Source organism: Acomys russatus, chromosome 6, assembly GCF_903995435.1.
Source record: "Acomys russatus chromosome 6, mAcoRus1.1, whole genome shotgun sequence".
NCBI lineage: Eukaryota > Metazoa > Chordata > Mammalia > Rodentia > Muridae > Acomys > Acomys russatus.
This window is the reverse complement of record NC_067142.1, coordinates 8083871-8100955: the sequence shown is the minus strand read 5'-3', so window position 1 is coordinate 8100955 and position 17085 is coordinate 8083871. Positions and strand designations below refer to the sequence as shown.

The 17085-nt window shown below is 38.2% G+C and overlaps 1 pseudogene; it reads right to left on the bottom strand.

Moving 5' to 3' along the window:
- Nucleotides 1-424: 424 nt before the first annotated feature.
- Nucleotides 425-1614, bottom strand: LOC127190315 (mitochondrial nicotinamide adenine dinucleotide transporter SLC25A51-like; annotated as a pseudogene).
- Between the last annotated feature and the right edge of the window lie 15471 nt (nt 1615-17085).

Below are 17085 nucleotides of genomic sequence, written 5' to 3'. Positions count from 1 at the left end.
AATCAAACAAGCAATGTCCAAAGCTAAACGGCAGAACAGAGGCTTCATTAGCTGCTCAGTGCTATCAACACTACACAGGAAGTTTGGAGAGTGACTATCTCAACAGCACTTAGTTTCAAAGCTAACCCCAACCACCATGGAACTACAGCTACGACTCTGACCTCCGTCTTCAAGGCACATCCACTTGGTCTTAATGAAGACGACCCTCCTAAGAGAGGAGCAATAAATGAGGCGAGGAAGTGAGCTGAGGAGCCTGGGCTGGGAGCACACTTAGGCTGCACCACCATACAGAAGGCAACAATTTCTTCTGGGGGTCAAAATAATCTGTCTTGGCTGACAGCTGCCCTGGAAAGTCGTCAGATACAGGCAAGTTACCAGGCAACAGCCTAACGCTCTTGAATAATGACCAAACCAAAGCCCCTAACATCTGCCCAGTGAAACCGTTTATTCTGTTTTTGTCAATGCATTGTTCGTAAATTATGGCCTGGACTTACTGGCCCCAACTTGTATTTAAGCCAATTAGGAACAAAGCCAAATTTCATTCTCCTTGGAGCTAGATAGTTGAGAATAACCTTTTATGTAGTGACCTTATCATACAGTCTTTAACAAAAACTCATAAGTTGCATTAATTATTCCCCAGGAGATGAGAGATCGATGGTAGTTCAGATGAGCACCTCTGAAAAGATTGATCAGTTTCCTGTTCCGTTCCAGCCAGATTGTCTTGAAAACCATAGGGAGAGACTGGAATGGCCTGCCGATCTGAGACTGTATTCGGGCTTTTACAACATTAATAGGGAAGCTTAAGGAAGCACACCCCCACAGATGAAGTCGTTGATCAGATGTGCGCTGTGAGTAGTGGCAGTGGGCAGGTGCTCCTTACTGGGCCCTCGGAGGCCAAAAAAAAAAAGGACATTGCTGAATCCATTTCCAAAAAGGATAAGCACCAAGCCTCGGTAATACTCTGCAATTCCATGGCACCTGAGGGCCCGGAAGGCCTGGTAACTGTTTGTGAACTTATCATGATGCTTGTGGTCCTGAAGCAAAGTCTGAACCCTTTCAAATGGAGTGAGAATGGCTTCTGTTGTCCCAGCAAGCAGCGCTGCCACGCTGCTGGTGGCAAACTCGGGAGCACTGCTCACTTGCCTGCGGAGCAGGCGCGACAGGTCCTCACACAGACCAAACATCAGCGTCAACGTAGTTGTCTTCTGCATCACTGGGGGGAGCATTCCACGATACAAGTTTCGGAGCCTGTTCATCCTCAACTGGAGTATTGCATCCCGGGTTTTGATGCCGTACAGCTGCTGCCGAAAGAGGATCTTCTGAACAGGATATGTGACCGCCACATTGTTGAAAGTTGCCCAGCAGCCACAGAAGTAATGCTTTATGTCACCCATGTCCGCAATGTGAGGTGACAGGTCCTGGTTTTGAAGAGGTCAGCACTGGGGGCCTCTTGTCATGTGCTTCTGCGTTCATCATGGTGCTGATGGCCTGTCTTCTCCAGGAGACTTCTTTCAGCCTGTGACATCAGCTGAGCCTGACACTGAGGATGACAGTTTTCTGACAACCTTCCCAATGCTTTCCATTGTTAGCCTTCTCTCTTCTGAAGTCAATTTTGATGACCGGCGAGCGAGCCTGTGCCCGCGCAGGCCGACACTCAGATATTTAAAAACTAAAAACTGAAAAACAAACAAACAAACAAAAAACTGTCTTGACACACAGGTATTAGATATACGTTCCATTTATAAGAGAACATTAACTCTTAACAAAAAAGACATATATATATATATACTGATATCAAGCCAGTAACTTAAAAGTGATGACTTCTTTACTGCATATTCTGTACCCTGTATTGTTTCATTTAAAGTCATAATTCAAAAAATGACTTTGCATTTTATACCTGTACTGCGTAAGCTTGATTGCTCACTGACTTCTGTGAATCTACTCCTTGGGAAATGTAACCACAATAACCCTCCTCCCATTTCAAAATTTAAGTATAAAAATTTAGACTGCTTCCTTACAAAATACACTCAAACACAAACTCACCCCTGGGTTGCTTTGTTTGTCACTTCACCTTATTTCTGTCCACTGATGCTTTGAGAGCTCCTATTCCCAAGGAACTGTACCCAACTGAGTCTGTCCATGACATTACATATACCAGTGTTAAATGAAGGTCATAGTGGCTGGAATAGCTGAGTGCTAACAAAGTGTCTCCCACATATCTTTGCTGTCTAGCTATATTGACTTTCCTCATACCCTAGACTTTCCAGAGTACCTGCACTGTTATGTAGTAATTCTATTTCTCAAGTAGGAGTATTTTAGGTAAAAACATGCATCAACTTCAAAGAAGACCAACCTAAAATGTTTAAGTCCCTCACAGCATTAGTTATTTTTTTTTGTTACTGACACAATTTACATGACAAAAGCAACATTGAAGGAAAGAATTTATTTTGACTCACAATTTTGTGATATGGTCCACCATGAGTCAGCTGGTCACACTGCATCTACAGAAAGGAACCAGAGAAAATGAGAACTAGGTACCAACTCATGTTTTCCTTTTTATTCAGTCGAGGACCCCATCCCATACAATGGTGCTATCTAATCAGGATGGGCATCTCAACCCAGTTAACATAATTTTGATAATGTCTCACAGACAGATCCACAGGGTCTTTTCATGGTGATTCTAAATCCTATCAAGTTGAAAAATCAAAATTAGTATTGGACTCTTCTACCGAAATCATTGTTAAAAGATACAAGTCAAATCAGCTTCAGGAAACTTGAAGCATAAAGTATAGCTCTCTATATTGACCTGCTTGGACATTTACTTAGCTAAAATGTTAACATTTTTGGATGATACAGACAAGTCTCAAATATCCATTCCTATGTCAAATTCATGTACTATTACTTACCATGCCTAGATGCTGATATAGGGTTATACTGTAACATTCAAAGCCTAAAGAGTACGGCTGCAATTTAGCCCCAACTTGCAGTCAATTTGAGACTAGTGGAGCCTACAACCTGCATTAGAGAAGCTACTAATAGACAATGCAGAGACCCAAAATTGGACAAAGTATAAAAATAAGTAATGGGAGAAGGTGCAAGTCCAAAATGAGAAAACATTTTCACTGTTCCAATGTTAAGAGGACATTACAGAAGAAGTGATGTAATTGTATGAAAACCAAACATGGCAAAGTGTGCACGAAAAAGATGCTTTCAGAACAGTGATTCTCAACTTTCCTACTGCGGATAGACTTTAAACCCAGCTCCCCATGTTCTGGTGACTCACAAGCATAAAGTTATTTTGTTGCTACTTGATAACGGCAATGTTTGCTATTGTTATGAATCATAATTTAAGTATTTGATCTGCAGGGTATCTAATATGCAATCCCGAAAGGATCTTGAACTACAGGTTAAAAAACACTAGTATAGAATATGGTATGTCCATTTTACTAAAGAACTCAGTATTTCTGTGTTATCTGCTCACCTACACATGATTGGGACCCTCAACGTTTCATTATGTGATGATCTATAAGGCTCCATCATTCCCTGAGGAGACTACTGTCTCTTAATATCTTCTGGTGGTGGGTGTACCATGTTCTTCAGTGGGTTACCACTGACTGTTTATCTTTGCCTCAGTAAAAAATGCCATACTCACCAGGCAAACAATTGTAATTGAAGTCAGTGGGTAACATATGTAGAAAAAATGAAAACATTAGGAAGATTTGAGGAAGAGTATTTGTGGAAGAAGAGGAAGGGAGTGAGACAAAATGGTACAAGAGAAGAGAGGCGAGTAAGGGAAGAGACAGAAGTATGGGGAATGACAGAATAGAAAGTGTAAGTAGAGAGAAAGGTAACGTTTAAAATTAATAAAATTTAGTATTGATATGCATAGCACTGTTAACATCCCCACAGAGATCTATGTAAATGAGAAGATAGCACATGCTGTTACCGGGAGCCCATGGAACAACATGCTACTTCTCTTTATTCACTCTAGAGTCTCCATACTTTCTCAGACTTCAAAGGCACCTGGAGCATTTGTATGTTTGGTCTTCCATAAGTTCTTTGTAAGAGTGTTGTTGGTGGGATTAATTTCCAGACTTTTCATGCATTAACTCTGCCATAATGCACTACTGGAGAGAAGAATAAGAACACCTCTGCTATCCAACTGTATTTTCTCCTTTTCACTAAAACTTCTCTACAGCCCATTTGTGGATGTTTACTAGAGCCAACTCCTTTCAGTGGTCTGTGGCTCTCAGAGTGCCATGTAGATTCTGAGACTCTGCAATCTCCCCTTTCTTGTTTGGGTATTTATGTATATGTGAATGTGAACACACATAAGATATGTTATACATGTGCAGGTCTGAAGGCAATCTGGGTGATATGGGTGTCAGCCCTTGCTTTTCAGCTTGTTTGAGTTATTGTCTCTTGTTTACCATTGCATAATTTAAGCTAAGAATCCATTAGCTTCCAGGAAATCCCCTGCCTGTGCCTTCCATTTTTTCAGAATTGGGCATTATAGAGACCATTTTTTTTTCACTCTGGAGATGTGAATCCAGCCATAAAGCTTTCACTTGTACAATATTACTCAAACTACTGAGCCATGTCCTTAGCTCCTTCCATCAGCAGAGTGAGATTTGCCAGAGACCTCTGGCTACAGTATTTACCAAAAGCACATTCTGTCTTAGACTTGGGTTTCTCTATCTTGTTCCAGGGAAATATCTACATTACTTCCTATACCTTTATCATGGAGTCAAAGGAATGCCAAAGCCTAAAAATATGACAAAACAGTTTGATAAAAGGTAGGGAAACACACTTTCTTTTTCTAACTATGTAGAAACAGAGGGTTGTTATTGTGTTGACGTCTAGAAGATGGGAAAAATACTGACCAAAATTTGACTACAAACTCCCTTACTTAAATATGAAATTTTTAATGATTATTTAAATCTAATTGATGATCCCACAACACAATATTTATCTGGCTTTTATTCCTGTCATTTTTTCATTTATTTAATTATCTTAACAAATTATATTTAATTACACAGAATAATGTGGTATTTTAATAGCTTAAGATTCCTTTTGGTGTGTGTGTGTGTGTGAGAGAGAGAGAGAGAGAGAGAGAGAGAGAGAGAGAGAGAGAGAGAGAGAGAGAGAGAGAGAGAGAGAGATTTGATTTTGGAGTCATGAGATGGCTTGTGTGCGTGTGATGCTTTCGATTCATGAAATAGCACCTGGTACACATGGCAGCCATTGGTGGGCTTTTTGTTTAATGTTAATTCTTACCCTAACTTATCTTTGTTTTCATTTGTAAGTCAAGAAAATTGTCTATTTCTCTTTTTTTTAAATCTCAGTTCAAGATTTAAACTATAGTTTTGTTATCTATTTCTTAAATGTTGATAACTATTAGAATGTTTTCAGCCTCTATAATGTATTATGTAGAATTGAATAATGAAGGAAAGAAACCCAATTGAAATGTTGAGAACCCTTCATTCAACAAAGTTCTTTAAACTATATTTTATTGAGTACTAAAATAATAGAGTACAAAAAGTTTCCACAACAGCAATGTTGAGACATTAAAAACCACAATGTTTTGTTTCTCTATCAAAACACAATAACCTTATATTTTTTTCCTTTTCAGAAGAACATGATTTTTGTTATTTTTACAATACTAGAATATTGTGATTTTAAAGAGCTGCCTCAATCCCCCACCATGTGCTCCTAGATTCTTGAACTCTTAGAAATGGCTGAAGGAAACCAGTGACACTATTACTTTCTCCACTAGAGCCTGATTCTTAGAAAATGAAATTGATCTTCCACAAAGCAATGGTAGCTTCATAGGAAAGTTCTATTCCTGCGGTCAATCTTGTCTTCTTCAGAGTTATCCTAAGAGGAATATTCAGTATCTTCCCAAATCAAAGTGACTATTAAGAAGCAACAGCAAAGCAAGGGTGGCTTTTAGTGTCCAGTATGATTTCTTATAGTTTAAAGCTTCTAAGCAGACTATGTTGCAATTAAACTGTATCTTTATTACAAAAGAGACAGAAATCTGGCTTTCTTCCTTAGACAAACAAATGAAAAACAAATAAATTTATGAATGAGTTGGAATGAGTTCATATTAACATGTTCAAATCAGGATCTCTTTTTGCTGTAATTAACACAAGGACCAAATCAACTTGGGGAGTAAAGGGCTATTTGACCTGCATGTCCTGATCACAGCCCATGCATGATGGAAGTAATTGTAGGAACAGAGGCAGGAATCTTGGAAGAGAGATGCTTACACAGTTGCTTCCCATGGCATCAAGATTTTTTTTCTTATACAACCCAGGTTTTTCTGTCCAGGAGTGGTATTCTTATGGTGGAAAGAGCCCTCCTGCTTAAATCAATAATCATAAAAATGCCCTAGTAACAGGCTCACAGGACAATTTGATGAAAGAAATTCAGATTCTCTCTTCCTAGATGGCTCTAGTTCACATCAATTTGAAAAAAAATCCAGCAAACAAAAAACAAATCCTATAAAGCAAAATATCAATAATCAGCATTTGTATTTTGTTTTATTACAATTTTTATGAAAGAAAGCATGATTCATTAGAAAAAGTGAAATATTGACAGAGAACCAATGGTCTTATTATGCATACATAGGCACTTTACTCACATGCACTAAACACCACACACAGAGACACACATACACATAACTTCTAAGAGAAAGTACAATTTGCATATAGGATGATGTTTTGGTATATGAGAAAGTACTTACTTATAAGGGGAAGATATGGCTCATGTCACAGAAAAAAGGGACTCAAGATACTTTAGAGCTGAGTCACCAATGACAGGAAACGTTACAACTGCTAAAGGTGGCAACATAAAAAGCCCACTCCTTATATGAGAGATAAGGGTAAGAAATGTGTAGAGCAAAGAGTTGTACAGCACTTGATGAGTTGCCACAACATACTGGATTCTGAGGAATGGTGATTTTGTACATTTCCAGACTAAAAAACCTATCATGCGTGTTTCAGTGTAGTTGATTGAGAAGTTAACTCTAAGCAATTAATAAAACTAAAACTAAGTTAAGTCAATTATCTTTACAAAATGGGTAAATGTTCATGTGGCGGTAGGGTAGTATGTGTGCAGTTGTGAATTGTGTGACAGATCATTTGAACACATATGTAAATGTATGTGGCAATCAGAGGACAAAATAGTCAGAAATGTTAACCCAAATGACAACCTCCTTCTTTGTTTTTTTTTTAATTTTATATATTTTATTAATTTATTCTTGTTACATCTCAATGGTTATCCCATCCCTTGTATCCTCCCATTCCTCCCCCCCACATTTTCCCATTATTCCCCTCCCCTATGACTGTTCCTGAGGGGGATTACCTCCCCCTGTATATTCTCATAGGGTATCAAGTCTCTTCTTGGCTACCTGCTGTCTTTCCTCTGAGTGCCAGCAGGTCTCCCCCTCCAGGGGACATGGTCAAATGTGAGGCACCAGAGTACGTGACAAATTCATATCACACTCTCCACTCAACTGTGGAGAATGTTCTGACAATTGGCTAGATCTGGGAAGGGGTTTAAAGTTTACCTCCTGTATTGTCCTTGGCTGGTGTCTTAGTTTGAGCGGGACCCCTGGGCCCAAATCTGCCTATCATATTGTTCTACTTGTAGATTTCTAGGACCCTCTGTATCCTTTTATTTTGCAATTCTCCCAGGCGTCTCTCATTTAGAGTCCCAATAGGATGCCTTCCCCTCTGTCCCAGTTTCCTGGTAAGTGAAGGCTTTCGTGGGACATGCCCCTTGGGATAGTATGCAGATATAAATGAGTATATACCATTTGATTCTTTCTTCTTCTGGGTTAACTCACTCATTATGATCATTTCTAGCTCAATCCATTTATGCACAAATTTCGGGAATTCCTTGCTTTTAATAGCCGAGTAGTATTCCATAGTGTATATGTACCACAGTTTCTTTATCCACTCTTCTACTGAGGGACACTTAGGCTGTTTCCATGTTCTGGCTACTATGAATAAGGCTGCTATGAACATGGTTGAGCAAAGTTTCTTGATGTATGCTGGGGCATCTTCTGCGTATATTCTGAGGAGTGGAATAGCTGGGTCTTGAGGAAGCCCTATTCCCATTTTTCTGAGATAGCACCAGATAGATTTCCAAAATGCCTCTACTAGTTTGCATTCCCACCAGCAATGAAAGAGTGTTCCTTTCTCTCCACATCCTCGCCAGCATGTGGTGTCACTTGAGTTTTTGATCTTAGCCATTCTGATGGGTATAAGATGGAATCTCAGAGTTGTTTTGACTTGCATTTCCCTGATGACTAAGGAGGTTGAGCATTTCTTTAAGTGTTTCTCAGCCATTTGATACTCCTCTGTTGAGAATTCTCTGTTTAGTTCCAAGCCCCATTTCTCAATTGGGATATTCGGTTTGGTGGTGTTTAATTTCTTGAGTTCTTTATATATTTTGGATATTAGACCTTTATCAGATGTAGGGTTGGTGAAGATTTTTTTCCAGTCTGTAGGCTGTCGCTTTGTTCTCTTGACAGTGTCTCCTGCCTTACAGAAGGTTCTCAGCCTCATGAGGTCTCACTTATTAATGGTTGACATTAAGGCCTGGGCCGTTGGTGTTCTGTTCAGGAAGTTGTCTCCTGTGCCAATATGTTCCAGGCTCTTTCCCACTTTTTCCTCTAAGTGGCTTAATGTCTATGGGTTTATGTTCAGGTCTTTGATCCACTTGGATTTGAGTTTTGTGCAAGGTGACAAATATGGGTCCAGTTTCATTTTTTTACACATAGACCTCCAGTTAGACCAGCACCATTTGTTGAAGATGCTATCCTTTTTCCATTGAATGGATTTGGCTTCTTTGTCAAAAATCAAGTGACCATATGTGTATGGATTCATATCTGGGTCTTTGATTTGTTTCCACTGATCAACCAGCCTGTTGCTGTGCCAGTACCATGCTGTTTTAATTACTATTGCTTTATAATACAGTTTGAGATCAGGTATGGAGATTCCTACAGAGCATCTTTTATTGTACAAGATTGTTTTAGCTATTCTGGGTTTTTTGTTTTTCCATATGAAGTTCCGAATTGAACTTTCAATGTCTTTAAAAAATTGTGTAGGTATTTTGATAGGGATTGCTTTAAATCTGTAGATTGCTTTTGGTAGGATGGCCATTTTTACTATGTTAATTCTCCTGATCCATGAGCAAGGAAGATCATGCCATCTTCTCAGGTCATCTTCAGTCTCTTTCTTCAGAGTTTTGAAATTTTTTTCATACAAGTCCTTCACTTGCTTAGTTAGGGTAACTTCTAGATATTTTATATTGCTTGTGGCTAATGTGAAGGGTGTGGTTTTCCTAATTTCTTCCTCTGCAAGCTTGTCATTTGTGTATAGGAAGGCTACAGACTTTTTTGAGTTAATTTTGTATCCAGCCAATTTGCTGAAGGTGTTTATCACCTGTAGGAGTTCTCTGGTGGAATTTTGAGGGTCAATTATGTACACTATCATATCATCTGCAAAGAGGGATAATTTGACTTCCTCCTTTCGCATTTGGATACCCTTGATCTCCTTTTGCTGTCTTATTGCTCTGGCTAGAACTTCAAGTGCTATATTGAAGAGATATGGAGAGAGTGGGCAGCCTTGCCTTGTTCCCGATTTTAGAGGAATTTCCTTGAGTATCTCACCATTTACTTTGATTTTGGCTATTGGCTTGCTGTATATAGCCTTTATTATGTTGAGGAAAGTGCCTTGTATCCCCGATCTCTCTAAAACTTTAAACATGAATGGGTGTTGAATTTTATCAAATGCTTTCTCTGCATCCAAGGAGATGATCATGTGGTTTTTTATTTTCAGTTTGTTTATATGGTGTATTACATTGATGGATTTCCGTATATTAAACCATCCCTGCATGCCTGGAATGAAGCCTACTTGGTCATGATGAATGATATCTTTGATGTGTTCCTGTATTCATTTTGCATGTATTTTATTTAGTCTTTTTGCATCTATGTTCATAAGAGAAATTGGTCTGAAATTCTCTTTCTTTGTTGAGTCTTTGTGAGGTTTAGTTATCAATGAGACTATGGACTCATAGAATGAATTTGGTAATTTTCCATCCATTTCTATCTTTTGGAGTAGCTTGAAGAGTATGGGTATTAGCTCGCCTTGAAGGTCTGGTAGAATTCTGCACTGAAACCATCTGGCCCTGGGCTTTTTTTGGTTGGGAGACCATCGATGATTGCTTCTATTTCTGTAGGGGAAATGGGCCTGTTTAGCTTGTTTATCTGTTCTTCATTCAACTTTGGCAAGTGAAACTGATCAAGAAAATCGTCCATTTCCCTTAGATTTTTAAATTTTGTGGCATATATGCCTTCAAAGTAGGATTTTATGATTCTTTGAGCTTCTTCAGTGTCTGTTGTTATGTCTCCCTTTTCATTTCTGATTTTGTTGATTTCAATACTGTCTCTCTGCCTTTTAGTTAGTTTGGCTAATGGTCTGTCTATCTTGCCTAAGAGCATGGTGATCTGATAGGATACAAGCTATTATTTCAATACTCTTGTATCTATTGAGGCTTGCTTTGTGACCTACGATGTGATCAATTTTGGAGAAGGTTCCATGGGGTGCAGAGAAGAAGGTGTATTCTTTCTTGTTTGGGTGAAAGGTTCTATAGATATCTGGTAGATCCATTTGACCCATGGCATTGGTTAATGATGTTATTTCTTGGCTTAGTTTCTGTTTCAATGACTTATTCTTCAGTGAGAGTGGGGTTTTGAAGTCTCCCACTATTATTGTGTGGGGATCGATGTGTGGTTTAAGCTTTTTTAGGAGATCATTTACAAATGTGGCTGCCCTTGTATTGGGAGCATAGATGTTCAGAATTGTGATGTCATCTTGGTTGACTTTACCTTTGATGAGTATTAAGTGTCCTTCCTCATCCCTTTTGATTAATTTTGGTTGAAAGTCTATTTTGTTCGATACTAAAATGGCTACGCCTGCTTGTTTCTTGTGACCATTTGCTTGGAATATTTTTTTCCAACCTTTTACCCTGAGGTAATGCCTTTCATTATGGGTGAGATGTGTTTCTTAAATGCAGAAGAATGTTGGATCTTGTTTATGTACCCATTCAGTTAGTCTGTGTCTTTTTATTGGAGAATTGAGGCCATTGATGTTGAGAGATATTAATGATCAGTGACTGTTAAGAGTCTTAATTTTGATGTTGTTTCCAGTCGAGTGTTTGTGCAGTTGTGTTTTTGCCATGGGATAGTTATCTATTTCCTGGGTAGTTTTGGTTGAAGCTTGACCCTTTGGGATGGAGTTTTCCTTCTAGTACTTTCTGTAAAGCTGTATTTGTGGATAGGTACTGTTTGAATTTGTTTTTGTCATGGAATATTTTGTTTTCTCCATCAATGGTTATTGATAATTTTGCTGGGTAAAGTAGTCTGGCCTGGCATCTGGGGTCTCTTACGGTTTGCAGGATCCCTGTCCAGGCCCTTCTGGCTTTTATGGTCTCTGCTGAGAAGTCGGGTGTAATTCGGATAGGTTTACCATTAAATGTTATTTGGCCCTTTTCCCTTGCAGCTTTTAATATTTTTTCTTTGTTCTGCATGTTTTGTGTTTTGATTATTATGTGGCGGGCAATTTTTCTTTTCTGGTCAATTCTATTTGGTGTTCTGTAGGCCTCTTGTATGTTTATAGGCATATCTTTCTTTAGATTGGGGAAATTTTCTTCTATGATTTTGTTGAGAATAGTTTCTGGGCCCTGGAGTCTGATGTCTTCTCTTTCTTCAATGCCTATTATCCTCAGATTTCTTCTTTTCATGGTTTCCTTTATTTCTTGGATGTTTTGTGTCAGGAGTTTTCCAGATTTGGCATTTTCTTTAATGGTTGATTCAATATCTGTGATTGTATCTTCTAGACCTGAGATTCGTTCTTCCATCTCTTGGATTCTGTTAGAGAAGCTCACCTCTGTGTTGCTGGCCTTCTTCTCTGAAGTCTCCCATTCTCGTTTATCTTCTGTCTGTGTTTTTATCATTGAATCCATTTTCATTTTCAGATCTTGAACTGATTTTTTGATTTCTTTCATCTGATTTTTTGTGTATTCCTGAGTTTCTTCCATTGCCTCTTTATAGGTCTTCAGAGCTTGAACCGTTTTATTTATTTCTTTCATCTGGTTGTTTGCATTTTCCTGCAATTTTTCCAGTTCCACTCTATGTGCTTCTTTTATGTCTCTCACCTGTTTTTCCACGTCTTCCTGTATTTGATTACGAATTTTATTTGTTTCCTCCATTATCATCCTCATTACTAAGGATTTGAAGTCATTTTCTTGTATTTCCGTTGTATTTGAGTTCTCTGGGTTGTTTTCTTTGGGATAGCTGGAAACTGGAGATGCCATGTTGTTTTGGGGATTTAAACAGGAGTATATAAGATTAAGGACTGTGAAGAAGGTGCAATAGGTAAGGTCCTTCCCTTGCAATTATGAAGATTTGCATTCAATCCTTAAAACTTATATAAAGCTTGTAGATGTGGCTGCACATGCATGCAGTACCAGTGCTTAGTCTACTTAGCAAGTTCCATGTCAATAAGACACACTGTCTCATAAAATTGTTCTCTGTTCTGCACATACACAAACACACACACACTTACTTCTGTATAGCCATGAAATATTAACAGCAAAGGGGAAAACTATCAGACGGGAGAGAGTATATGCAAATCATGCATTAGAGAATTGGTCAACATCCAAAATGTAACAATTCAACACTTCAGAAAACAGAAAACTGGAAGCAGGAGACAGAGGATATCTCTTGGGTCTCTAAGTCAAAGAATGCTGGAGAGCCATGAGGAGATAGATTGCTTGTTTTATGGAGTGTGTGAGAGAACTTCTGGTTAAGAATTCTTATGGAAAGCTGAAGGATATCACACTAGTGTAGCAGTATAATGTTATATACATGTACTGCACAGTTAAAAATTTACACTATCACACTACATAACTTCCCAGGGTTTTGGAATACTTAAAATACCATGGTCTCCCCTTCTTCTCAGATAGTAATCTGTCTCTTCTTTTCCTTAGTCCAAACCAACATATCTCTACTGTCACCTGACTGTACCCAACAAAGATCAAACTTCATTCCCTAAGACAATGAGAGCTACTGGGTTCAACAACCATTATTCAGGCTTCTTTGCTGCTATGTGCCAGGACTTGTGTGTTTGTTCTCATATTTAAGAAACTTGCCTACCCAGACCAAAACTTCTAATGAGAGTAATAAGAGGCTTATCTCTTATGTCCCTGAGCATCTTATATACAATAGCAATAAGACATCCAGATACATACAGGTCCTACAACATAATTATGTCTGGATGGAAGATTCTCTCCCATATATTTTATACATGTACATGTGTGTAATCTACATGTGCATTTATGTGTGAGTGTTATGCTTGCCTATATGTGCAATGTGTGCATGTGTAAGTCAGAAGTTTACAATGTGTGTCTTTTTCTCTTATTTCTATTTCCTTCAGTCTCATTTAACCTTTCTCTCATTTAACCTAACCCTAACCCTAACCCTAATTCATTGATTGTACTAGGCTGTCTTACAGGAGATTCTCCTGGATCCAGTTGGCTTTGCTTTCCCAACATTGTTGTTATAGGTGCATACACCAGGTTCAGCTTTTGTAGCACTGGGGCTCCAAACTCAGGTCATCAGGCTTACACATGAAAAACTCTGTCCACTGAAACAACTGCCCAGTCCCTAAATGGAAGGTTGATATAGAAATAGAAAAAGCAACATGTAGGTGGGTGATCATTGCTACTTGTAAAACTATCACAAAAGTTAGATAGCAGACTCAAAGTCTGTTAAACTGGCCTGATGTGTGGGCAATTTGTATTTATTATTCTCTTTGTATAACTATTGTCATGTCTGGTACAATTCTTCAGTTTTAAAGAAGACGTTATACAAATAGCACCTGAAAACAGACAGGAAAATGCAGGGATTATCTCATATTTATCATTGTAAACCAGAGTAAATGTCCATGAACTCTAGTTCTTCAGGCTGAAGACAAAGTTTTATAAAGGGAGATATGGAGACAGTCTTGTTTGCATCATCAAATCCTCAGAAATGAGAATTCATTCCTCAAACTCCAGTGGCTTCTCTCTAGTCTGACCACAGATTCTCCATTAGCGTTTTATTGTTTACTTGGATTCAAGGTCTCATTTTAAGGGGAGTCCCTGATTTAATTCTGTAACCCGCCCAGTATTGCTTTATTCAGAACAGAGCAAAGCTCTAATTGCTTTCTGACTTTATTGTCTGAATTAATGTTGTTCTGAAGATGGGAAGCAGTTACTTTTCAAACAGTATGCCTGTGGACCTTGACATTTCTAATTGAAATTGCAATTGTCATAATTGCCTTTCTGTTGTGCTCATAGTAATGTTGAAAATAAAATACTTTCTCCAATTTGTTTTATTAAAACATTATGATAGGATTTTTCTCCATAATTGGTGCAAAGAAACTTGTCTTTTTGGGTAAAGTACTTTTTGCATAAACAGGAGGATCTAAATTCAGATAAATTTGGGTCTAATAGTTCATGCCTCCAATCCTATATCTAGGCAGGCAAAGATAGGCTAATGCTCAGAATAAAATCCATGGCCAGCCTAACTATATTCATGAGCTCCAGGTTGAATTAGAAGCCTTCTTCCAAAGTCATTAGATGAAAAGAGATTGAAGACATGTGGCATTGATCTCTTGCCTCCACATACCTCAAGGCAAATAGATGCTACAGCATCTACACACCAACTTACCAACACATACGCACACACACACATGCAAATAAATGCACACATACATGCTAAATAAAATAAAGTTTAAATATTAAAAATTGTGATACAGGATAAGTTACATTAAAATATATCAAAGTTTTATTGAAGCAAAGTTATTGGGAACCACAGTACTATAAACTGTTTAAAATATGAGATTCCATGAGAATTCATGTTTCAGAACCCCCACCTGGACCATATTTCCTCCATTTCATAATGCCTTACTTGTGATAGTTTTTTACATCAAGATTTAATGTTAAATTATTGACAATACTAAATATTAGTTGTTGGCATGTTATTTATTATATGACTGTGGTATTTTTGTGCATCAGTGTGTATGTTTATTTACATATTGAGTGAAAGGGTGTTCATGTGCATATAGAAGACTGTAGCTAAGTTCAGATATTCCTCAGTGATTATTTTCTCTCTTTGTTGACACAATGCCTCTTCATTGACCCAGAACGTGCCTATTAAGCTAAACTGGCTAGCCAATGAGCCTAATGGATGGTCCTGTCACCATCTTACAAATTTTAGTATTACAGGAGTATGATATCCTTCCTTGAATTTTGTGCAGGTTTAAAGATGGAAAACACATCTTCATGCTTGCATGATAACCACTGTACCAACTGACCCATGTCCCTATCCCTATATCAAGTGTCACCTTGATCATTCTAAACCCAATTTTTTTGGCTTACTTTTTCTCCCATTTTTGTATGTTTTCAGTTGGGTTATGCACAAGGGAGTTCCCCATTGAGTATGTAAGACAGAAGGTCACATGTCAGTCTATAACTCCTTGCTTATGTGTCTGGTCCAGTGACTTGCCTCTGTGGTGCATGGTGCCTGGCCACTATCCTTACCTCAGGTAGCTGGGCTTGCTGATCCTCATGTATACATGGATTTGCCTACATGAGGAAATGTTCTATGCCTCTGGAGAAGATCTGTAACAGCAATGTTAGAATCAATGAAGTGAATATATAGATTTTAGTATATAAATAAGTTCAATTTCCTGTTGTGGAATTTAATTCACTCTGGTCTTCCTCATCTTCCACCAGTGTCCCCTCAGTTCATCTATGGGGAAACCTTTGAGGTTCACAAAAAAGCAAGGACAATGACCTCACAGAATAGTCCAATTGAAAAACAGTACTGTCCTCAAGCATTTATTTTAGTGATGTAGCCCCTACAAGCCTGTGATTCTGTAAGCCACCTCTCATCCATTCTTCCTAAAATAACAGTAATGAAACTCACTGGGTGATATTTAAAAGAGACAAAAATGTAGACTACTAGTGGTCAGAAGGGGAGCAGGGAGCAAGAAGAGGCCTAGAAAGGGTAAAGGGATATGACCATGATTTAAACCTACCATAGGGCAGCAAGACAACATAACAGGCAAAGGCACCTACCAGGGAACACAATCACCTGCATTTGATGCTCAGGACTCACATGGTTAAAAGAGAGAGCAGACTCATACTTTTCCACTGATCTATACACATACCCTGGTGCAAACAGCTGCCCACATATATAGATACATAGATAGGTAGGTAGATAGATAGATAGATAGATAGATAGATAGATGATAATAAAAATTAGATATGTTTAAAATATCATAGACAAGTTCATTGTGTATACTAAATATATATTTAAAAATTTTAAATATGCATTTATAAAAGGAAAAGATGAATGATAGTGCCATCTCATTGGTTGCAGATGAATCTCTTTTATACTTTGCAATGTATCCTTCTCATTCTGTGCCAGTAGAAGAAGCAATTCACTAACTTGCTTTAATTATTCTCCTGTCATTTTTTTAGCTAATAAAATAGAATCTGAAGCACACAAAAAAGTGTTTTATTATCCTAAATCTATGAATAATTTCATTTAATACCATACCTCTGACTGTATCTTCAGCTAGAGAAATCTGAATATATTGACCTGTTCAGTGCCTCTAAGGACTACTCAAATTCTTGCCACTGGCATAGTTACACAACCATTGCTGAGCGCCTTCAGCCATTGTCAGGGAACCCTACTTGTTCTGGATGCTGACTACCAGCTGACTCACTGGTCTTTCTTAACTGATTCATTTTTGTGTAATTAGGTAATCTACTTCTTGTTCCTGAGCCAATTAATGATAATTTACAAATGACAGGAAGGATAATGGATGTTGTCTGAACACAAAGCAGCAATTTATGATCTCTATGTTAGACAGTCTTCCAGAATAATACAAGGAGCCTATGGTAGGCCTGTGCTATGGATAAGTGGAGCCAAATCCATCAAAATTGGGATCTATTCTTCCA